The sequence below is a fragment of the Carcharhinus amblyrhynchos genome, chromosome 8, assembly GCF_965287045.1.
Source record: "Carcharhinus amblyrhynchos chromosome 8, sCarAmb.v2.hapA, whole genome shotgun sequence".
NCBI classification, from domain to species: domain Eukaryota; kingdom Metazoa; phylum Chordata; class Chondrichthyes; order Carcharhiniformes; family Carcharhinidae; genus Carcharhinus; species Carcharhinus amblyrhynchos.
The window spans coordinates 122385451-122409666 of NC_137331.1; positions in this window are offsets into that span (position 1 = coordinate 122385451).

Consider the following 24216-nt stretch of genomic DNA (forward strand, 5'->3'; position numbering starts at 1 on the left):
GGGGGATTGAATTTAGGAGTCGCAGCGTCATGTTGCAACTGTACACAACTCTGGTGCGGCCGCACTTGGAGTATTGTGTGCAGTTCTGGTCCCCACATTATAGGAAGGATGTGGAGGCTTTGGAGAGGGTGCAGAGGAGGTTTACCAGGATGTTGCCTGGTATGGAGGGGAGGTCCTATGAGGAGAGACTGAGGGATTTGAGGTTGTTTTCGTTAGAAAGAAGGCACCTACGAGGGGACCTTATTGAAACATATAAGATGATTAGAGGTTTAGATAGGGTGGACAGTGATAGCCTTTTTCCTCCGATGGAGAAAGCTAGCACGAGGGGGCATAGCTTTAAATTAAGGGGTGGTAGTTATAGGACAGATGTCAGGGGTAGGTTCTTTACCCAGAGGGTGGTGAGGGATTGGAATGCCCTGCTTGCTGCAGTTGTAGATGCGCCGAGTTTGGGGGCGTTTAAGAGATCCGTGGATAGGTTTATGGATGGAAAGGGTTTGGTTTAGGTTAGAGGGTCATTGTTTTTTAACTGGTCGGCGCAACATCGTGGGCCGAAGGGCCTGTTCTGCGCTGTAATGTTCTATGTTCTACGTACCAACCGACTCCAGAACACTCTCTGCTACTGTCAGACATTTGAATGGACCTACCTTGCGTTTAGTTGATCGTTCTCTACACCCTAGCTATGACTGTAACGCTACATTCTGCACTCTCTCCTTTCCTTCTCTATGAACGGTAAGCTTTGTCTATATAGCATGCAAGAAAGAATACTCTTCACTGTGTGTTAATGCGTGTGACATTAATAAATCAAAATTTCCTTCCCTAAAGGACATTGGAGAATCAGATGGGTTTTTACAACAATTGATAGTTTCCTAGTCCAGACCTGCTTTCAATTCTAGGTTTTTTTAATTAAATTCCACCAGCCACTGTGGTGGGATTTGAACCGATGTCCCTGAAGCAGGAGGCTGGGCCTCTGGATTACTAGGCTGGTGAAATTTCACCACTAAACCACAATTGCACCCTACCCCTAGTCAAACTTCCTTGCCTCAACCAATTCCTGTAGTTGCGAGTTCCACAATCTAACACTCTCTGAGTAATTCTCTTCATTCCCCTGTTGGATTCACAAGTCACTCTCTTGTATTCATCATCCCTAGATTTTATTTCTCTCATAACTGAAAGCTTCTTCCCTGTATCTGCCTTGTCCAATTCAATCATAATCCTAAAGACATCTCTTAGGTGTCCTCTGATTCTTTTCTTTACCAAAGAAAAAGCTTATCCAACCTGTCAAGTCTTTCCTCAAAGCTACAAGCTCATGGTTTTGACATCATTCTTGTAAATCCTTTCTTACACTTTCTCCTCACTCTGTGTGAGCCGGTGGATGTGGTCTTTCTTGATTTTCAGAAGACGTTTGACAAGGTACCTCACAGGAGGTTATTGCAGAAGGTCAGGGGGCATGGAGTTGGGGGGTAGGGTGTTAGCGTGGATAGAGGATTGGTTGTCAAATAGGAGGCAGAGAGTGGGGGTTAATGGGTGCTATTTGGATTGGTGGTTGGTGACTAGTAGAGTGCCCCAGGGGTCGGTGCTGGGGCCTCAGCTATTTACCATTTATATAGATGATCTGGAGGAGGGAACCGAGTATAGGGTGTCGAAATTTGCTGATGACACCAAGATTGGGGGAACGGCAAATTGTGCGGAGGGTGTGGAGAGTCTGCAGAAGGATCTAGATAGGCTGGGCAAATGGGCCAGGAACTGGCAAATGGAATTTAATGTTGGCAAGCGCGAGGAGGTCCACTTTGGTAGGAATAATGGTAGGAAGGACTATTACTTATGTGGCGAAAAAATGCAGCAGGCTATGGTGCAGAGGGACCTTGGGGTCCTTGTGCATGAGTCGCAAAAACCCAGTCTGCAGATGCAGCAGGTGGTCAGGAAGGCGAATGGGATGCTGGCCTTCATAGCGAGGGGGATTGAATATAAAAGTAGGGAGGTCTTGCTGCAGCTGTATAGGGCACTGGTAAGGCCGCAGCTGGAGTACTGTGTGCAGTTTTGGTCGCCGCACTTACGCAAGGATATTTTGGCCTTGGAGGGAGTGCAGAGGAGGTTTACTAGGCTGATGCCGGAGTTGAGGGGGTTGAACTATGAGGAGAGGCTGAATAAGAACATAAGAACATAAGAAATAGGAGTAGGAGTAGGCCATCTAGCCCTTCGAGCCTGCCCCGCCATTCAATAAGATCATGGCTGATCTGTCGTGGCTCAGTTCCACTTTCCCGCCCTCTCCCCATAACCCTTAATCCCCTCTCTTATCAAGAACCCATCAACCCGCTTCTTAAAAATATTTAGCGAGGCAGCCTCCACCACTTCAACGGGCAGAGAATTCCAGAGGTTCACCACCCTTTGAGTGAAGAAGTTCCTCCTCAACTCCGTTCTAAACCACCTCCCCTTTATCTTGAGGCTGTGCCCCCTAGTCCTACTGTCTTTTTTGAGCGGGAAGAGTCTCTCCACCTCTATCCTATCCATCCCATTCATCATCTTATACGTCTCAATGAGATCTCCCCTCATTCTTCTAAACTTTAACGAGTACAAGCCTAGTTTATTCAGCCTCTCCTCATAGCTCAACCCCCTCAACTCCGGTATCAGCCTAGTAAACCTCCTCTGCACTCCCTCCAGGGCCAAAATATCCTTGCGCAGGTGCGGCTTGTAGGCTTGTAAACTAGGCTTGTACTCGTTAGAGTTTAGAAGAATGAGGGGAGATCTCATTGAGACGTATAAGATGATGAATGGGATGGATAGGATAGAGGTGGAGAGACTCTTCCCGCTCAGAAAGGACAGTAGGACTAGGGGGCACAGCCTCAAGATAAAGGGGGGGCGGTATAGAACGGAGTTGAGGAGGAACTTCTTCACTCAAAGGGTGGTGAATCTCTGGAATTCTCTGCCCGTTGAAGTGGTGGAGGCTGCCTCGCTAAATATTTTTAAGGCGTGGGTTGATGTGTTTTTGATAAGCGAGGGGATTAAGGGTTATGGGGAGAGGGCGGGAATGTGGAACTGAGCCACGACAGATCAGCCATGATCTTATTGAATAGTGGGGCAGGCTCGAAGGGCTAGATGGCCTACTCCTGCTCCTATTTCTTATGTTCTTATGTTCTTATCTCTTTCTAGCTTGGTGGATGGGAACTGTGCACAATACCCCAAGTGGCAATCAGCAATGATACCAGCCGGAATTCTCCGATCTCGCTCGCAGCTGGGATTCTCCAATTCTGCTGCAGTGAATGGAGATTCCATTGAGTGCCAAGTTTTCCGTTCTTGCTGACAGCGGGGCAAACAGGGCAGAGAATCCCACTCATCGTATAAGTTCAACAACTTATGAATTCTAGACCTGAGTCATAAATGTGAGTGATTCTTTGTCCCTTTCATATAACATAGAGAACTGAACAACACACAGAAACTTCACTGGGCAACCCTAAGGCCTTCAAACACTGACTCATTGAACGATATGAGAACAAACATTTTTTAATCATCCATGGGACATGGGTGTCACTGGCTGGCCAGCATTTATTGCCCATCCCCAATCTCCCTTAGAGGACAGTTGAGAAAGAACATAAGAACATAAGAAATAGGAGCAGGAGTAGGCCATCTAGCCCTTCGAGCCTGCCCCGCCATTCAATAAGATCATGGCTGATCTGTCGTGGCCCAGTTCCACATTCCCGCCCTCTCCCCATAACCCTTAATCCCCTCTCTTATCAAAAACCCATCAACCCGCGTCTTAAAAATATTTAGCAAGGTAGCCTCCACCACTTCAACGGGCAGAGAATTCCAGAGATTCACCACCCTTTGAGTGAAGAAGTTCCTCCTCAACTCCGTTCTAAACCACCCCCCCTCTATCTTGAGGCTGTGCCCCCTAGTCCTACTGTCTTTTTTGAGCGGGAAGAGTCTCTCCACCTCTATCCTATCCATCCCATTCATCATCTTATACGTCTCAATGAGATCTCCCCTCATTCTTCTAAACTCTAACGAGTACAAGCCTAATTTATTCAGCCTCTCCTCATAGTTCAACCCCCTCAACTCCGGCATCAGCCTAGTAAACCTCCTCTGCACTCCCTCCAAGGCCAAAATGTCCTTGCGTAAGTATGGCGCCCAAAACTGCACACAGTACTGAGGCCAGACTGGGTAAGGATGGCAGATTTCCTTCCCTAAAGGGCTTTAGCGAACCAGATGGGTTTTGATGTCTCCGTTCCTTGTAACAACTACAGCGTTTACAAAAATAGAATCCCTCCAGTGAGGCCATTCAGCCCTACACTGACAACTATCCTACCCAGGCCCTATCCCAGTAACCCCATGTATTTACCCTCTAGTCCCCTTGACACTAAAGGGCAATTTAGTATGGCCAATCCACGTAACCTGCACATCTTTGAACTGTGGGAGGAAATTGGAGCAGTCGGAGGAAACCCATGCAGGCATGGGGAGAATGTGCAAACTCCACTTAGACAGGCACCCAAGGCCAGAATTGAACCTGTGTCCCTGATGCTGTGGGGCAGCTGTGCTAGTCACTGTGCCACTGTGCTGCCTTTTATGTAAAACTCTTTAATGCAAGACACTTCACAGGAGCATTATAAACCAATGTGACACCAAGTCACGTAAAGATGTTCAGGCTTGGTCAAAGGTGGATTTTCAGGAGCGTCTTAAAGGGGGAGAGAGAGGGAGGGATTTAAGGATGGAATTCCAGGTTTTAGTATAGCTGAAGGCATGGCCACCAATAATGGAACGATTAAAATCGAGACTGCTCAAGAGGCCAGAATTAGACGGCAGTAAATATCTTGGAGGATGGTGGGGCTGGAGGAGATGACAGAGATTGGGGAGAGCAAGGCCACAGACAGATTCAGTTCAAGTTAAATTATTAGTCACAAGTGAAACTTACATGAACACTGCAACAAAGTTACTGTGAAATTCGTCTAGTCGCCACAGTCTGGCGTCTGTTCAGGTCAATGCACCTAACCAGCACATCTTTCAGATTCTGGGAGGAAACCAGAGCACCCAAAGGAAACCCACGCAGACACAGGGAGACTGTGCAAACTCCACACAGACAGTCACCCAAGCCAAGAATCGAACCCAGGTTCCTGATGCTGTGAGGCAGCAGTGCTAACCACTGTGCCACCATTCTGCCCTCTTTGGACCGGCACCGTGACATAACAGGGGTGAGATGATGGTTTGCAAGAGATAAGAGAAGCCGGTGGGGGGGGGATGTACACATTGCGGATGATGCTGGAATAGTGAGCAAATGTTTTACAGGTGAAGTCAGGGCCTGGTCGTGTCTGAAGTAGTCTTGCCAGATACGCCAGTGAATGGCTCAACTAACAGTCTGTCAAACCCATCCAAGTCTGCATTCCTTGGATGTAAGGGAGAGGAGGTGAGACCTATACTGAGAAGCAGCCAGACTGAGAGAGGGTAATGGTTTCTATGGAGACAAAGGCATTGAAAGTACGGGTGAGGTTGTGATTAATCAGACCAGTAGATACAGGAATGGTGAATGGGGAACCGAGGATTGGACAGTTGGGATTTTGAAAGTACAGTTGTGAATGAATTGAGTTTTTTCATATAACTGAAAAGGGGGAAATGTTCCTCAAACTTTCCATCTTGCACTCATTGGGACAAATGCAGGAATTCCAAATTTTGGGTGATTGCAACGATTTATACTTATGGCGTATATTCATCTGCAAACAAAAGGAATGTGTTCAACCTTTGCACCTTTCCTGAATTATCTGGGAGATTGGAGAGCCTCGAGTTCTCTATGGCTTTCTCCATGGCAACACCTCAACCAATCAGCATCACATTGCCAAACAGCCGGCATCCTTTCCTCCTGAAGTATAAATTGTCGTGATTGTTTGAAATTTGGTATTCTTGCGTTTGTCCTGGTGAGTGCAAGAAGAAAAACTTCAGTGGCATGTTTCTATTTTCTATAATATTCAAGTTCAGGACTATTAAGCAGCTGTTTGATAAATCTTTTCAGGGATAGGTGCAGAAGGATTTGGGAGTGGGGGGAACACAATGTGGAGACTGAGCAATCCAAGAAAATGGTCAGAGTTCCACGAGCATTAGAAAGGGCAGACCATTAGACCCCATAGACAGGGTAGATTCAAAAAGAATGTTCCCAACTGTGGGGGAGTCCAGAACTAGGGGTCATAGTTTGAGGATAAGGGGTAAACCTTTTAGAACTGAGGTGAGGAGAAATTTCTTCACCCAGAGGGTGGTGAATGTGTGGAATTCACTCCCACAGAATGTAGTTGAGGCTAAAACATTGTGTGATTTCAAGAAGAAATTAGATTTCACTCTTAGGGGTAACGGGATCAAAGGATATGAGAGGAAGGGGGGGATCAGGATATTGAATTTGATGATCAAAATGAATAGCGGAGCAGTCTCGAGGGGCTGAATGGCCTACACCTGTTCTAATTTCTATGTTTCTATCCTTTATTGTGATCGATACTGTAATGAGGTCAGATGAAGTGGAAAGGTCAAGTTGGCCTTTATAAATTGGAGTATCGAGTATAAAAGTTGGAGTGTTATGGTAAGGCTATATAAGGCATTGGTGAGGCCGAATTTAGAGTATTGTGTACAGTTTTGGTCACCTAGTTACAGGAAGGATGTAAATAAGGTTGAAAGAGTTCAGAGAAGGTTCACAAGGATGTTGCCGGGACTTGAGAAGTTGAGTTACAGAGAGAGATTGAATAGGTTAGGACTTTATTCCCTGGAGTGTAGAAGAATGAGGGCAGATTTGATAGAGGTGTATAAGATTTTGATGGGTATCGATAGAATGAATGCAAGCAGGCTTTTTCCACAGAGGTTAGGGGAGAAAAAAACCAGAGGGCATGGGTTAAGGGTGAAAGGAGAAAAGTTTAAAGGGAATATTAGGGGGGGCTTCTTCACACAGAGGGTGGTGGGAGTGTGGAATGAGCTGCCGGATAAAGTGGTAAATGCGTTTTAACATTTAAGAAAAACTTGGATGGGTTCATGGATGAGAGGGGTGTGGAGGGATATGATCCAAGTGCAGGTCAGTGGGACTAGGCAAAAAAATGGATCGGCACAGACAAGAAGGGCCAAAAGGCCTGTTTCTGAGCTGTAAATTTTCTATGGTTCTATGGGTAAGATGACAGCCCCTGCCTCAACCACACCTTGTTGCTCTCCCAATACAAACCTGTCAGACAATGTGGCAGAATATAGTTGCATGCTAATCTGTAAGGCAAAGCCAGTTAATGGAATCATTTATATTCAACAGGGCCAGAGTTTGACCCACGATATTGGGTGGAACATTAGATTTACAACACAATAGATATGGCTCTCATTGACTCTAACACAGGAGAGAATCAGGTAGACTGGGCATTGCCACTGAAAGTTTTCATCTCACGCTCAACAGGATAAGTTCAAGAATACCAAATTTCAAACAACTATGACAATTCGTACTCCGGGAGAAACGGTTGCCGATTGATTGATTAATTGAAGCTGATTGGATGAGACATTGCCACAGGCAAAACAGCTCCTCAAGCTTTCATGTCTTTTAAGGAAGGAGATCCGCCATCTTTACCTGGTCTGGCCTACATGTGACCCCACAGCAATGTGGTTTGCACTTAATTGCCCTCTGAAATGGCCGAGCAAGACACTCAATTCAGGGGCAACTAGGGATGGGCAATAAATTCAGGCCAGCCAGCAACGCCCATGTCCACTGAATGAATTTTAAAAAAAATGCCATAGAGGGAGTGCGGCAAAGGTTCACCAGACTGGACAATGTGCCCAAATCCATCACTTTCCAACAAACAATTTCACTGGATAAAGTAATTTAGCATGGCCAATCAACCTGACCCGCACCTCTTTGGACTGTGAAAGGAAACCAGAGCACCCGGAGGAAACCCACGCAGACACGGGGAGAATGTGCAGACTCCACACTTATAGCAGATACCAGGGCCAGAATTGAACCCAGGTCCCTGGCGCTGAGATAAAAGCAAATTACTGCGGATAGTGGTATCCGAAACCAGAAGAGAAAACGCTGGAAAATCTCAGCAGGTCTGGCAGTGTGGGCGAGGAGAGAAAAGAGCTTCGACAAAGGGTCATCTGGACTCAAAACACCGGCTCTTTTGTCTCCTTACAGATGCTGCCAGACTTGCTGAGATTTTCCAGCAATTTTCCTCTGTCGGTAAGTGGCGTTACTGACTGGCCGTCCATTCCCCCTGTTCCCCCGCCCACCACCACCACCCCTCCACTTTCCTTCCACCCCCTGTCCCTCAACCAACCCCTTCACCATTACCCCTCCAATATGTTACTGATGGTGATGGCCACCTCTTCACACTGAGACATTAAATTCACGCCATTCTGGGGTTGTTTGATCCGTGAATGGCAACTGAGATTCATCATTCGTGAAGAGAGCAATTATATCACAATGCTTTTCAATCAATGTTCCAATATTTTAATCCTTGCCGCACACAGGGAGACAGTCTCCCACATCAATTCTAGCACTCTGTTTAACTAGCACTTAGTCTGCGATGACAAGTTAATGATGAAACCACGCTCCGCTGCTGCATGGGAAAATGATTTTTTTTTAAGGAATCACAAAATCACCAAAGGCGCTGCACCTTGGGAAAAGAATGAGGCAAAGTGAATGACAAGGAACATTGCAAAGTCAAAATGAGAAGGCCGATATTGAAAGGATTCTGTTTCAAAGCGAGCAAAAACAACAAAGAAAATTCCAGCGCAGGAACAGGCCCTTCGGCCCTCCAATCCTGCGCTGACCACGCTGCCTGACTGAACTAAAACCCCCTACCCTTCCGGGGAACATATCCCTCTATTCCCATCCTATTCATGTATTTGTCCAGACGCCCCTTAAAAGTCACCATCGTATCTGCTTCCACTATCTCCCCCGCAGTGAGTTCCAGGCACCCACCGCTCTCTGTGTAAAAATTCTGCCTCGTACATCTCCTTTAAACTTTGCCCCTCGCACCTTAAACCTGTGCCTCCTAGTTATTGACTCTTCCACCCTGGGAAAAAGCTTCTGACTATCCACTCTGTCCATGCCCCTCGTTATCCTGTAGACTTCTATCAGGTCACCCCTCAACCTCTGTCATTCCAGTGAGAACAAACCAAGTTTCTCCAACCTTTCCTCATAGCCAATGCCCTCCATACCAGGCAACATCATGGTAAATCTTTTCTGTACCCTCTCCAATGTCTCCTCATCCTTCTGGTAGTGTGGCGACCAGAATTGATCACTATATTCCACGTGCGGCCTAACTAAGCTTCAGTAAAGCTGCAACATGACTTGCTAATTTTTAAACTCAGTGCCCCGGCTGATGAAGGCAAGCATGCCATATGCCTCCTTGACTACCTTCTCCACCTACATTGCCACTTTCAGTGACCTGTGTACCTGTACACCCAGATCCCTCTGTCTATCAATACTCTTAACAAATACATGAATAGGATGGGAATAGAGGGATATGGTCCCCAGAAGAGTAGGGGGTTTTAGTTCAGTCGGGCAGCATGGTCGGTGCAGGCTTGGAGGGCTGAAGGGCCTGTTCCTGTGCTGTAATTTTCTTTGTTCTTTGATTGTCAGAAAAACCTATCTGGTTCACTAATGTCCATTAGGGAAGGAAATCTGCCGTCCTTACCTGGCCTGGCCTACATGTGACTCCAGAACCACAGCAATGTGGCTGGCTCTCAACTGCCCTCGGGCAACTAGGAATGGGCAATAAATGCTGGCCAACCAGCAACTGGACAGAGAACAAAGAACGGTACAGCACAGGAACAGGCCATTCAGCCCTCCAAGCCTGTACCAATCATGATACCCTAACTAAACTAAAAATACAACTTTCTGCCCTTACTCGGTCCCTATCTCTCTATTCCCTTGCTATTCACTTACCCATCTGGATGCCTCTTAAATGTTACTAATGTGCCTGCTTCCACCACCTCCTCTGGCAGCATGTTCCAGGCATCCACAACTCTCTACATGAAAAACTTCCTCCGCACATCTCCCCCAAACCTTCCCCCTCCCACCCCGAACCCATGCCCCACCCCACCCCCACAACCGACACCTCCACCCCGGGAAAAACTTCTGACCATCCACCCTGTCCGTGCCCCTCACAACGTTGCAGACCCCTGCCAGCTCCCTCCTCAGCCTCCATTCCTCCAGCAAAAACAATCGCAGTCCACTCAACCTCTCCTCGGAGTGGAGATCAGGCAACAACCCGGGTGAGTCCTCCCCAAATCCCCCACCTCCCTCCGGGCACTGCGGCGACCAAACAACCCTCCAAAATTTGGCCCAGGCAAGGCCCCACGCATGACCTCCCAACTCTTGGCTTAAGGGTTGGTGCAGGAGGGAGGGTTTTGGATTCAACTGAGCGCTACATTCCCAAGTCTGGATGGCATGCGCACTGGAGGGCAGCTTACTGCTACATATACTGCGTCTGCAGCACACATAATTCTACCAACACCCACACACAACACACTCAGCACCTCTGAGTTCGAGCAATCACCCCGTTACTCTGCAGAGAAACGTGGCTGTCATCTTGCATCCACGCCGACACTCATCTCCCCCTCCTCAATGGGAGGTGACGAATCCCGTTTCGCAGGCAGCCGCCGTCTCGGTTCAAGCGGCCCTGAGAGTGGGAGGTTAGGCCTTCCATCGCAAATCCCACATCAGAGAGAAATAATTCAGTCATGTGCAAAAAAAAGAAATCATTGCCAGCGCGCAGATAAGGGAAAGAAAAAGCAATTCTCAACTAAAATAGCACAATTGTACACATTCACTTTATTACAGAAGGATTATGTTCAACCAGGGGCACATAATCAGGATAATTGTGAGGTTCTGTGAACATTTAATTCTGTAATCCAAAGTATCTTGGCTAGAGAATAGATGTATTAGCCCAGCACATAATACCTACACCCAAGACACCTTATTCAACTCTCGTGTTCTTGAGTGTTTTTTTCAGCTACTATTCCAGGATGTGGGATTTCCGCTATGTTTAGCGACTCAGAGAGGCTCAGGTATGTTCTCCTGAAACAGGAAAGCAGATTTAAGAAGGTTGTAGGAAATAGGCCGCTTGAGAAACTGAGTTACAGAGAAAGGATTCGGACTTTATTCTCCAGAGCAGAGAAGAATGACGGGAGATTTGATAGAGGTGTATAAGATTTTGATGGGTATCGATAGAGTGAATGCAAGCAGGCTTTTTCCACTGAGGCTAGGGGAGAAAGAAACTAGAGGACATGGGTTAAGGGTAAAAGGGGGAAAAGTTTAAAGGGAATATTGGGGGGGGGTTCTTCACACAGAGAGTGGTGGGAGTGTGGAATGAGCTGCTGGATAAAGTGGTAAATGCGGGCTCACTTTTAATATTTAAGAAAAACTTGGACAGGTACATAGAACACTACAGCACAAACAGGCCCTTCGGCCCACGAGTTGCGCCGATCACATCAACACCTATCTATAACCCCCAATCCCATAAAACCCCATATACTCATCCAGAAGTCTTTTAAAAGACCCCAGCGAGTTCGCCTCCACCACCACTGACGGCAGCCGATTCCATTCACTCACCACCCTCTGAGTGAAAAACTTACCCCTAACATCACTTCTGTACTTTCCTCCCCGCACCTTAAACCTGTGTCCTCTCGTAGCGACCATTTCAACCCGGGGAAATAGCCTCTGAGAATCCACCCTATCTATTCCTCTCAACATTTTATAAACCTCTATCAGGTCGCCTCTCAACCTACGTCTCTCCAGGGAAAAGAGACCCAGTTCCCTCAACCTAACTTCATAAGGCATGCCTCCCAGTCCAGGCAACATCCTTGTAAATCTCCTCTGTACCCTTTCAATAGCTTCTACGTCTTTCCTATAGTGAGGCGACCAGAACTGCGCACAGTACTCCAAATGAGGCCTGACAAGGGTCTTATAAAGAGGATGAGAGGGGTGTGGAGGGATATGGTCCAGGTGCAGGTCAGTGGGACTAGGCAGAAAAATAGTTTGGCACAGACAAGAAGGGCCAAAAGGCCTGTTTCTGAGCTGTTATTTTCTATGGTTCTATGGCCTCTCGAGCCCACTCTGCCATTTGATAAAATTATGTCTGACCTGATTGGGGTCTCTGCTCCATTTTCCTGTCTGCCTCTCAAAGAGAACAAAGAACAAAGAAATTTACAGCACGGGAACAGGCCCTTCAGCCCTCCAAGCCTGCTCCAACCATGCTACCCAACTGAACTAAAACCCTCTACCCTTCCATATCCCTCTATTCCCACCTTATTTGTGTATTTGTCAAGATGTCCTTTAAAAGTCGCTATCGTATCTGCTTCCACTATCTCCCCTGGCAATAAGTTCCAGGTACCCACCACCCTCTCTGTAAAACACTTGCCTCACACATCTCCTTTAACCTTGCCCCTCGCACCTTAAACCTGTGCCCCCTAGTTATTGACTCTTTCACCCTGGGAGAATACATCTGACTACCCACTTTGTCTGCGCCCCTCATAACCTTGTAGACTTCTATCACGTCATCTCTCAACCTCCATCGTTCCAGTGAGAGCAAACCACGTTCCTCCAACTTCTTGGGACCCTTAACTCCCATACCCATGAACACTGTCCAGGATATATTCTAGAATGTATTCATATATAAGATAATATATAGAATATATTCTCGAATATATAGGTGGCACGGTGGCAGAGTGGTTAGCACTGCTGCCTCACAGCGCCAGGGGCCCAGGTTCAATCCACGACTTGGGTCACTGTCTGTGTGGAGTCCACACATTCTCCCCATGTCTGTGTGGGGTTCTTCCGGGTGCTCCAGTTTCTTCCCACAGTCCGAAAGACGTGCTGGTTAGGGTGCATTGGCTGTGATAAATTGCCCCTTAGTGTCAGGGAAGTTAGAAAGTAAATACATGGGGTTACGGGAGAAGGGCCTGGCTGGGATCGTTATCAGTGAAGACTTGATGGACCTGAATGACCTCCTTCTGCACTGTAGGGATTCTATAGTTCTATAAATATACCCTAAACATTCTGCTTTCTTGAATGAGGGTGAAGAGGAACTTACATGTTCCAATAATATCAGGAACCCACCTCACCTTGGCTATTAGCTTTGGGTCTCAGTCAGCAAGTTAGGGGTTTAATCCCACTCCAGATACAAAATGACGGCCCCATGCCTTACTGAGGGAGTGCTGCAGTGTCAATGTACGCTGACGGTCCCATGCCATATTGAGGGAGTGCTGCAGTGTCAGAAGGGCAATCATTCAGATATGACATGCAACTGAGGTCCCGTCTGTGTTGGAAGAGGAATGGAAAGGATTCTTCATCGAAAGAGAATAGGGGCATCCTGGTCAATATTTAACCCATCATTAAGATGACAAAACTGATAACTAAGTCATTATCTCCCCAATGGAGTTTCCTGTGCGTGAGTTGACCGCGTTTTAACAGTGATAACAAACTGCTGAATTGGCTGTAAAAGATCGGGTCAGAGGCTGGGAATCCTGCGGCGAGTAACTCACCTCCTGACTCCCCAAAGCCTGACCACCATCTACAAGGCACAGCTCAGGAGTGTGATGGAACACTCCCCACTTGCCTGGATGGGTGCAGCTCCAACAACACTCAAGAAGCTCAACACCAACTAGGACAAAGCAGCCCACTTGACTGGCACCCCAGCCATAAAGATCCACTCCACCACCGACACTCAGTAGCAGCAGTGTGTACTATCTACAAGATGCACTGCAGCAATTCACCAAAGATCCTTAGACAGCACCTTCCAAACCCACGACCACTTCCATCTAGAAGGACAAGGGCAGCAGATACATGGAAAGCACCTGCAAGGTCCCCTCCAAACCACTTAGCATCCTGACTTGGAAATATATTGTCATTCCTCCACAGTGGCTGGGTCAAAATCCTGGAACTCCCTCCCTAACGGCGTTGCGGGTCAACCCGCAGCGTATGGGCTGCAGCGATTCAAGAAGGCAGCTCACCACCACCTTCTCAAGGGGCAACTCGGGATGGGCAATGAATGCTGGCCAGCCAGCGATGCCCATGTCCCGGGAATGAATGAGAAAAGAAACACTTTGGGACATCCTGAGGTTGTTCCTGGTGCTTTAGCAGTTCCTTCCTTTAGTTCTCATTCCGCTGGTGAACCTGTACAACACATTATTTTCCATTACTGATGCTCATTTGCTTGGCTGTGCATTCACTTAATCCGATATGTCGTTGAGTGGTTTACACAAATGGGAACAAAGAAGAATTTGTACTGATTGTTTAAAAAGAAATCAGGGGCAGTCAGGGTGTGTGAATTCTACATTTATTGAGGTTTCGCTTTTCAATTTTTTCCGCAGCCGTTCATTCGCAGAGTGAGAGAAGATCAATACAAGGTCGGGATATGTAACGCTCAGTTACCCCGATCGTTCATAATCCCACGTAAAACGCAGAGACTGGGGAAACGGCACAACCTGCAGAGTGGCTGAGATGAATAGACTCAGGGCATAAGGCAGCACACTGGTTAGCACTACTGCTTCACAGCTCCAGGGTCCTGGGTTCGATTCCCAGCTCGGGTCACTGCCTATGTGGAGTTTGCACATTCTCCTCGTGTCTGCGTGGGTTTCCTCCGGGTGCTCTGGTTTCCTCCCACAGTCCAAAGATGTGCAGGTTAGGTTGATTGGCCATGCTAAGAAATTGCCCCCTTAGTGTCCAGGGATGCATGGGTTACAGGGATTAGTGGGTATAATATGTAGGGATATGGGGGTAGGGCCTGGGTGGGATTGTGTTGCAGACTCGATGGGCCAAAGGGCCTCTTTCTGCACTGTAGGGTTTCTATGATGATTTGAGGGGAAGCCACATTTTTGAAGGCTTCCACACAGTGTGTTTTAACCCTTATTTGATGGGCAAGGAATCAAATTCTGGGAGTGCAGAGGAGGTTTACTAGGCTGATACCGGAGTTGAGGGGGTTGAGCTATGAGGAGAGGCTGAATAAACTGGGCTTGTACTCGTTAGAGTTTAGAAGAATGAGGGGAGATCTCATTGAGACGTATAAGATGATGAATGGGATGGATAGGATAGAGGTGGAAAGACTCTTCCCGCTCAAAAAAGACAGTAGGACTAGGGGGCACAGCCTCAAGATAAAGGGGGGGCGGTTTAGAACGGAGTTGAGGAGGAACTTCTTCACTCAAAGGGTGGTGAATCTCTGGAATTCTCTGCCCGTTGAAGTGGTGGAGGCTGCCTCGCTAAATATTTTTAAGACGCGGGTTGATGGGTTTTTGATAAGAGAGGGGATTAAGGGTTATGGGGAGAGGGCGGGAAAGTGGAACTGAGCAGCGACAGATCAGCCATGATCTTATTGAATGGCGGGGCAGGCTCGAAGGGCTAGATGGCCTACTCCTGCTCTTATTTCTTATGTTCTTATGTACACACAATTAATGTTAATCAATTGGGTATAGAGGGATATGGGCCAAATGTGGGCAATTTGGACTAGGTTCGGGGTTTAAAAGAAAAAGGGTAGTATAGACAAGTTGGGCCGAAGGGCCTGTTTCCATGCTGTAAACCTTTTTGACTCTATGACTCTATAACTGCACAATCAATAAGTTATCTCACAGTACACTAAAGTCCAAATTCAATACCAGACCTTGAGTTAAGTTCTGAGTGACCGCCAGGTACCCAGGCAGATATTGGCCTTTATCCATGTGTTGGTCTCTCTAGTCCTTGGTGTAGTCTGATACTCTGGTTCTGGTCTTCCTTCCGTTGATTTGATTTGATTTATTACTATCACGTGTATTAACATACAGTGAAAAGTATTGTTTCTTACGTGCTATAGAACATAGAATCCTACAGTGCAGAAACAGGTCCTTCGGCCCATCGAGTCTGCACCGACCACAATCCCACCCAGGTCCTACTCCCATATCCCCACACATTTACCCACTAATCCCTCTAACCTACACATCCCAGGACACTAAGGGGCAATTTTAGCATGGCCAATCAACCTAACCCGCACATCTTTGGACTGTGGGAGGAAACCCACGCAGATACAAGGAGAATGTGCAAACTTCACACAGACAATGACCCGAGCCGGGAATCGAACCCAGGTCTCTGGAGCTGTGAAGCAGCAGTGCTAACCACTGTGCTAACCCCTGTGCTATCGTGCTATACAGACAAAACATACCGTTCGTAGAGAAGGAAAGGAGAGAGTGCAGAATATAGTGTTACAGTCATATCTAGGATGTAGAGAAAGATCAACTTAATGCGAGGTAAGTCCATTCAAAAGTCTGACGGCAGCAGGGAAGAAGCTGTGCTGGGTCAAGGAGGACCTTGAGTTGGGGCCAGGGAGGAGTGGGAAATAGTCGCATATTTGTTCTGTCAGACCCTTGCTTGTAAATAACTATTTATCTTTGGCAATAAATTCTTTTGTACTTTGAGCCATAATGACTTGCCTTTGATCTATTACACTGTCCTTACCCAGTCTACCCTACATGTGGCTCCAGAACCACAACAATGAGGTTGACTCCTAACTGCCCTCTGAAATGGCCACGCGAGACACTCGGTTCAAGGGTAATTAGGGATTGAGTGACCTAGATAGAGTGGATGTGAAGAGGATTCTTCCATTAGTGGGAGAGACCAGAACTCGAGGGCACAACCTCAGGCTAAAGGGACGCTCCTTTAAAACTGAGATGTGGAGGAATTTCTTCAGCCAGAGGGTGGTGAATCTGTGGAAATCATTGCCACAGTGAGTTGTGGAGGCCAGGTCATTGAGTGTCTTTAAGACAGAGATAGATAGGTTCTTGATCAAAGGGGATTGAGGTTTACAAGGAGAAAGCATGAGAATGGGGATGGGATTCATATCAACCATGATTGAATGGTGGAGCGGACTCAGTGGGCCAAATGGCCTCATTCTACTCCTTTATTTCATGGTCTTATTCTGTGGCACAATAAAAAATATTAGATTCGTGAGAGACGTTAAGATAATTGAAAGAAGGGAGGTTTCCAATCCATTCTGGCAAATAGAGTCAGTCTTTTTTTTCAAGTTTATTTATTAGTCACAAGTAAGGTTCACATTAACACTATAAGTAATCTCACAACACCAGGTTAAAGTCCAACAGGTTTATTTGGTAGCACAAGCTTTTGGAGCACCGGTCCAGGAGCTCATGCTACCAAATAAACCTGTTGGACTTTAACCTGGTGTTAGAACATAGAACAGTACAGCCCAGTACAGGCCCTTCGGCCCTCAATGTTGTGCCGAGCTATGTCCGAACCCAAGATCAAGCTATCCCACTCCCTATCATTCTAGTGTGCTCCATGCGCCTATCCAATAACCGCTTGAAAGTTCCTAAAGTGTCCGACTCCACTATCACAGCAGGCAGTGCATTCCACACCCCAACCACTCTGAGTGAAGAATCTACCTCGGATATCCCTCCTATATCTCCCACCATGAACCTTATAGTTATGCCCCCTAGTAACAGCTACATCCACCCGAAGAAATAGTCTCTGCACATCCACACTATCAATCCCTCTCATCATCTTATAAACCTCTATTAAGTTGCCTCTCATCCTCCTCTGCTCCAGAGAGAAAAGCCCCAGCTCCCTCAACCTTTCCTCATAAGACCTACCCTCCAAACCAGGCAGCATCCTGGTAAATCTCCTCTGCACTCTCTCCAATGCTTCCACATCCTTCTTATAGTGAGGTGACCAGAACTGAACACAATATTCCAAATGTGGTCTCCCAAAGGTCCGGTATAGTGAGATTAGTGGTGTTGTGAGATTACTCACTGTGCCCACCCCAGTCCAACGCCGGCATCTCCACATCATGGTTACATTAACGCTTCAAAGAAGTTACTGTGAAATTCCCCTAGTCGCCACACTCTGGCACCTGTTCGCCTTTCAGATTGTGGGAGGAAACCGGAGCACCCGGAGGAAACCCACGCAGGCACAGGGAGAACGTGCAAACTCCACACAGACAGTGACCCAAGCCGGGAATCGAACCCAGGTACCAGGCGCTGTGAGGCAGCAGCGCTAACCACTGTGCCACTGACTTGACTTGAAGCGTGAGCTGCTTTTTCTCTCCGCAGACACTGCCTGACCTGCTCAATATTTCCAGCATTTTCTGTTTTAATTTCCAATCCTTCTTCAAAGTGCATTCTCCCTGCCAGTTCTCCTTGGTTTGCCATTACTAATGTCTATATGCTTTAGGGCTAATACGGCCCAGTCTAATGACATAAGCTCTAACATACGCTTCCATCGATCAGCCTCTGCAAATCCAATTTCAAAGGTGGCTATTGTGTCTCCTGGTGGGGACCTAAGCATTTGCAAACAGTCTTAATTTGCACTGTTTATCACAGCAAACAGAAGCCAAATTCTCATAATTGTTTCTGATAATTCAGCTCCTATCTGGCACAGGAAACCAAGTATTTCAAATCGCAAGAGCCCACCATCTCTAATCATTGTCTAATGGCTGCTGGTACTAACCTGGAAACAGCCCAGATGTACGCAGCCACGTGTATAAATCCACAACAGGAACGGAGAGTGTATATCACTCCCAGTTAGCCAGGGATAGCAGTGACAAATTCTCACTCTTGCTTTCTGTCCAGTGGCACAGTGGTTAGCACTGCTGCCTCAGAGCACCAGGGACCCGGGTTCAATTCCCGGCTTGGATCACTGTCTATGTAGAGTTTGTACATTCTCCCCATGTCTGCATGGGTTTCCTCCGGGTGCTCCAGTTTCCTCCCACAGTGCAAAAGACGTGTTGGTTAGGGTGCATTGACCATGCTAAATTCTCCCTCAGTGTACCCGAACTGGCACCAGAGGGAATTTTCACAGTAACTTCATTACAGTGTTAATGTCAGCCTACTTGTGACACGAATCATAGAACCCCCACAGTGCAGAAGGAGACCATTCGGCCCATTGAGTCTGCACCAACAACAATCCCACACAAGCCTTACCCGCCTAACCCCAGACATTTACCCTGCTAATTCCCCTGACACTAAGGGACAATTTAGCATGGCCAATCAACCTGACCTTGAGCCATAGAGGTTTATAGCATGGAAACAGGCCCTTTGGCCCAAGTTGTCCATGCTGCCCCTTTTTTTAAACTCCTAAGGTGACCCCAATTGCTTACATTTGACTCAAATCCCGCTATACCCATCTTACCCATGTAACTGTCTAAATGCTTTTTAAAAGACAAAATTGGACCCGCCTCTACTACTGCAGCTGGCAGCTCGTTCCAGACACTCACAGAGTAGAAAATTTCTTTAATCGTTTATGGGACATGAGCATCACTGGCTGGGCCAGCATTTATTGCCCATCCCTAGTTGCTGGAGGGCAGTTAGGAGTCAGCCACATTGCTGTGGCCCTGGAGTCACATGTAGGCCAGACCGGGTAAGAACAGCAGATTTCCTTCCCTAAAGGACATTAGTGAACTGGGTGGGTTTTTCCGACAATCGACAAGGGTTCCATGGTCATCAGTAGATTCTTAATCCCAGATTTTTTTTTATTGAATTCAAATTCCACCATCTGCCGTGCCAGGATTCGAACCCTGGTCCCCAGGGCATTAGTTGAGTTTCTGGATTAATAATCTGGCGATAAAACCACTAGGCTTTCAGCTCCCAATAAAATATGTGGGGTTACAGGGATAAGGTCTAGGTTGGATTGTTGTTGGCACAGACTTGACGGGCCGAATGGTCTCCTTCTTCATGTAGTGTTTCAAAGATTTCTAAAATCATTTTAAATGATTTTAGTCCCTCCTTATCTCTGTGATATCCTTTGGAATCTCACCTCTGAAATCTGCCCACCCCTAATTCTGACCTCATACATATTCAAATTCTCCTTCGATCCCACAATCATATATTTAACAACCTCTCTACTGTGCAGAAGAGGCCATTCGGCCCATTGAGTTTGCACTGACCTTCTCATCCAGGCCCTTCCCCCCACCCTTTTCCCCATAGCCCCGCATGTTTTCCATGGTTAATCCACCTAAGCTGCACATCTTTGGAGTGTGGGAGGAAACTGGAGCATCTGGAGGAGACCCACGCAGACACAGAGAGAACGTGCAAAGTCCACACAGACAGTGACCCAAGGCCATATCAGAGAATCATAGAACCCTACAGTGCAGAAAGAGGCCCTTCGGCCCATCGAGTCTGCACTGAACACAATCCCACCCAGTCCCTACCCCCATATCCCTACATATTATACCCACTAATCCCTCTAACGTACGCATCCCTGGACTCTAAGGGGCAATTTTTTTAGCATGGCCAATCAACCTAACCCGCACATCTTTAGGCTGTGGGAGGAAACCGGAGTACCCAGAGGAAACCCATGCAGACGCGAGGAGAATGTGCAAACTCTACACAGACAGTGACCCGAGCCGGGAATCGAACCCAGGACCCTGGAGCTGTGAAGCAGCAGTGCTAACCACTGTGCTACCGTGCCGCCCTAACTGAACCAGGTACCTGGCGCTAAACACAGTTCTGCCAATGCCAGTAATGAACATAGATGCACTCAACTTGGACAAGTTGGGCTGAAGAGCCTGTTTCCAGGCTGTAAACCTCTATAACTTCCCGATTACTAAGAATTCCCTCACCACTTCTCTCTCTTGCCTTTGACACTGTTTGAAACATGGACCTTTGACAATCTTCAGCTGCTTGGAGGTTTACATCATGGAAACAGGCACTTCGGCCCAACTTGTCCATCCCGCCCTTTTTTTTAAACCCCCAATCTAATCCCAGTTGGACTATATCTCTCTATACCCATTTTACCCATCAATGCTTCATCAAAGACAGTCCCCCTATCATGAGGTCAGAAGTGGGAATGTTTGCTGATAACTCCACAATATTCGTGACACTGAAGCAGTCCACGTCCAAATGCAGCAAGGTCTGGACAATACCTAGGCTTGGGGTTTTGACTTGATTTGATTTATTATTGTCACACGTGCTAGTATATGGTGAAAAGTATTGTTTCTTGCGCGTTATACAGACAGCATACCTTTCATAGAGAAGGAAAGGAGAGGGTGCAGAGTGTAGTGTTACGGTCATTGTTAGAGAGCTAAGAACAAAGAACAAAGAACAACCCAGCACAGGAAACAGGCCCTTCGGCCCAACAAGCCCGCGCCGGCATTTTAACACTCAGTGAGTGCCTCATTCCAATCCTCCTTCTACCTACGGCTTTTGTCTACGCCTCTTGGGCTCCACAATAAAGGGGTGCAAATTTAGAGAATTATATGTGTGCCAGATTAAGGGAGGCCTAATTTAGGGACAATTTGTTAACACCAATCAGCCTAAAAGCACGTTTTGAAAGGGTTAGAAGAGAGGTTTAAAAGCATAGAACAAGAGTAAAAAATAGAATTAGAGGGAAAGTTGGGAATAGCTCGCAAGGCGTCACCACGGCCTGACTTCATCTTGACATTGTCTTGGCTGACAAGTGACAGGCAACATTTGCACCTCGCAAGTGCCAGGAATCACCATCTCCAATAAGAGAGAATCTAACCATTGCTCCTTGACATTCAATGGCACCATTATCACTGATTCCCCCACTATCAACATCCTGGGGTTTGCCATTGACCAGAAACTGAACTTGAGCAGTCATAGAAAATATTGTGGTGACCAGAGCAGGTCGGAGGCTAGGAACCCAGTGGCAAGTAACACGCATCTTGTTTAAACTTTCCCCCTTTTACCCTAAACCTATGTCCCTGGGTAACTGACATTCCTCTCCTGGGAGATAAAGACTCCAACTATCCTTTCTATCCGTGCCTCTCACAATTTTGTAAACTTCTATCAGGTCACCCCACCAACCCCCCCAGCCTCCAACACTCAAATTATTAGCCACAAATAGGCTTACATTCACACTGCAATGAAGCTACTATGAAAATCCCCTAGTCGCCACACTCCGACGTCTGTCCAAATACACTAAGGAGTAATATAGCATGGCCAATTACCTAACCAGCACATCTTTGGAGTGTGGGAGGAAACCGGAGCACCCGGAGGAAACCAACGCAGACATGGGGAGAGCATGCAAACTCCACACAGACCGTGAAAATAAACCAAACCTCTCCTCATAGGTATTTCAGATATTAGCCTGAAGTTTCACCGTGACACGAGTGTGAATCACAACGGCTGAATCCCAAATTCACCTCTCCAATTGTATCTTTTTTATCTGAGGTGTTAATCCCTTTTAATAAATGGGTTAATGTTACTGTGAAAGTAAGAGAGGGAGGAAATTGACACAAAGCCATGAAATATTCATAACATTGCTATCCCATAGGGAAATTTAAGGCAGAGACGCTGGGGTTTATAAAGTATGAAGTTAAATTAGTTGCCGTTATATGGGATTCTGTCTTCTGCCAGATGTCAGTCTGCTCCTTGGATAATAAGTTCCACCATTCTAAAACTAAATTCCCATCCAGAATTATTAACCAGACATAAAGACAGAGTAAGAGGAGCAACTCATTGCGGATACTGAAAACCGACAATACAAACAAAAAAGGCAGCAAAAAACGTAAGAATATAAGAACCAGGAGCAGGAGTGGGCCCCCTCGAGCCTACTCCGCCATTCAATAAGATCACGGCTGATCTTTTCATGGACTCAGCTCCACTTACTGCCCGCTCACCGTAACCCTTAATTCCTTTACTGTTCAAACGCGTACCTATCCTCGCCTTAAAAACATTCAATGAGGTGGCCTCAACAGCTTCGCTGGGCAGGGAATTCCACAGATTCACAAACCAAAAGAGAAAATGCTGGAATATCTCAGCAGGTCTGGCAGCACCTGTGAGGAGAGAAAAGAGCTGACGTTTCGAGTCCAGATGACCCTGGGTCAAAGTTCTGTATTGAGAGATTAAAATCTCTCCTGGTAATTGCAGTTCCCCTCGAACATGCCCTTGATATTTCCCCATTAGTGTTCTGGCGAATGCAGAGATCACATTTTGGGGGCCTACACACTACCCCCAGCCTTGCCTTCCTTCTGCTATTTATGATTTCAGCCCAAACTGATTCTACATCACGATCCACTGCCTTTCTACCACGGATCAGCACTGCTCTGACACCTTCCTTGTTTAAGAACACTACCCCACCTCCTTCCCCCTTTGGGCTGTTCTTTTAAGTCATTGTTTATCGTGTAATGTTGAGCACCCAGTCCTGGTCACCCTGCAGGCACAAAGGGGTTACGGTGGAGGGTTAGAGTTTACAATCTAGTCTTTGGAGATTGACACTGGCATTGTGCTCCGTGACTATAACCTGACCTTCGGAGTGTGTTTGGAGACCCTTCTGCCCTCTCACCCCCAACCCCCATAGATACAGGGTATTTCTCCTGTAATCTGCCCCCTTCATTGAGGTCTGGTGAAGTTCACCCTGCTACACAGTAACACTGAAATCCTCTGAAGTTTCAAACTGATTTGAAACCTCAGACTCACCATGGACTACTCTCCAGAATCGGCTGCATTCTTGGACACACGTATCTCCATCAAGGACAGTCACCTCAGCATCTCACTGTACTGCAAGCCCACGGATAACCTCACGATGCTCCACTTCTCCAGCTTCCACACTAAACACGTTAAAGAAGCCATTCCCTACGGACAAGTCCTCCTTGTACACAGGATCTGCTCAGATGAGGGAGGATCACAGCAGACACCTACAGACGCTGAAAGATGCCCTCATAAGAGCAGGATATGGCGCTCGCCTCATCAATCGTCAGTTCCAACTCCCACAGCAAGAAACCTCCTCAAAAGACAAACACAGGACATGGCGGACGGAATATCCTTTATCATCCAGCACTTCCCTAGAGTGGAGAAGCTACGACATCTTCTCTGGAGCCTTCAACATGTCATCGACGAAACAAACCATCTCGCCAGGGCCACCCCCATACCCCCACTTCTTGCCTTCAAACAACTGCACAACCTCAAACAGGTACGCAGCAAACTACCCAGTCTTCAGGAGAACAGTGACCACAACACCACACAACCCTGCCACAGCAACCTCTGCAAGGCATGCCGGATCATCGACACAGATGCCATCATCTCACGTGAGAACACCATCCACCAGGTACACGGTACATACTCTTGCAACTCGGCCAACGTTGTCTACCTGATACGCTGCAGGAAAAAATATCCCGAGGCATGGTACATTGGGGAGACCATGCAGACGCTATGCCAACAGATGAATGGACACCACTCGACAATCACCAGGCAAGAGTGTTCTCCTCCTGTCAGGGAACACTTCAGCGGTCACGGGCATTCAGCCTCTGATCTTCGGGTAAGCGTTCTCCAAGGCGGCCTTCA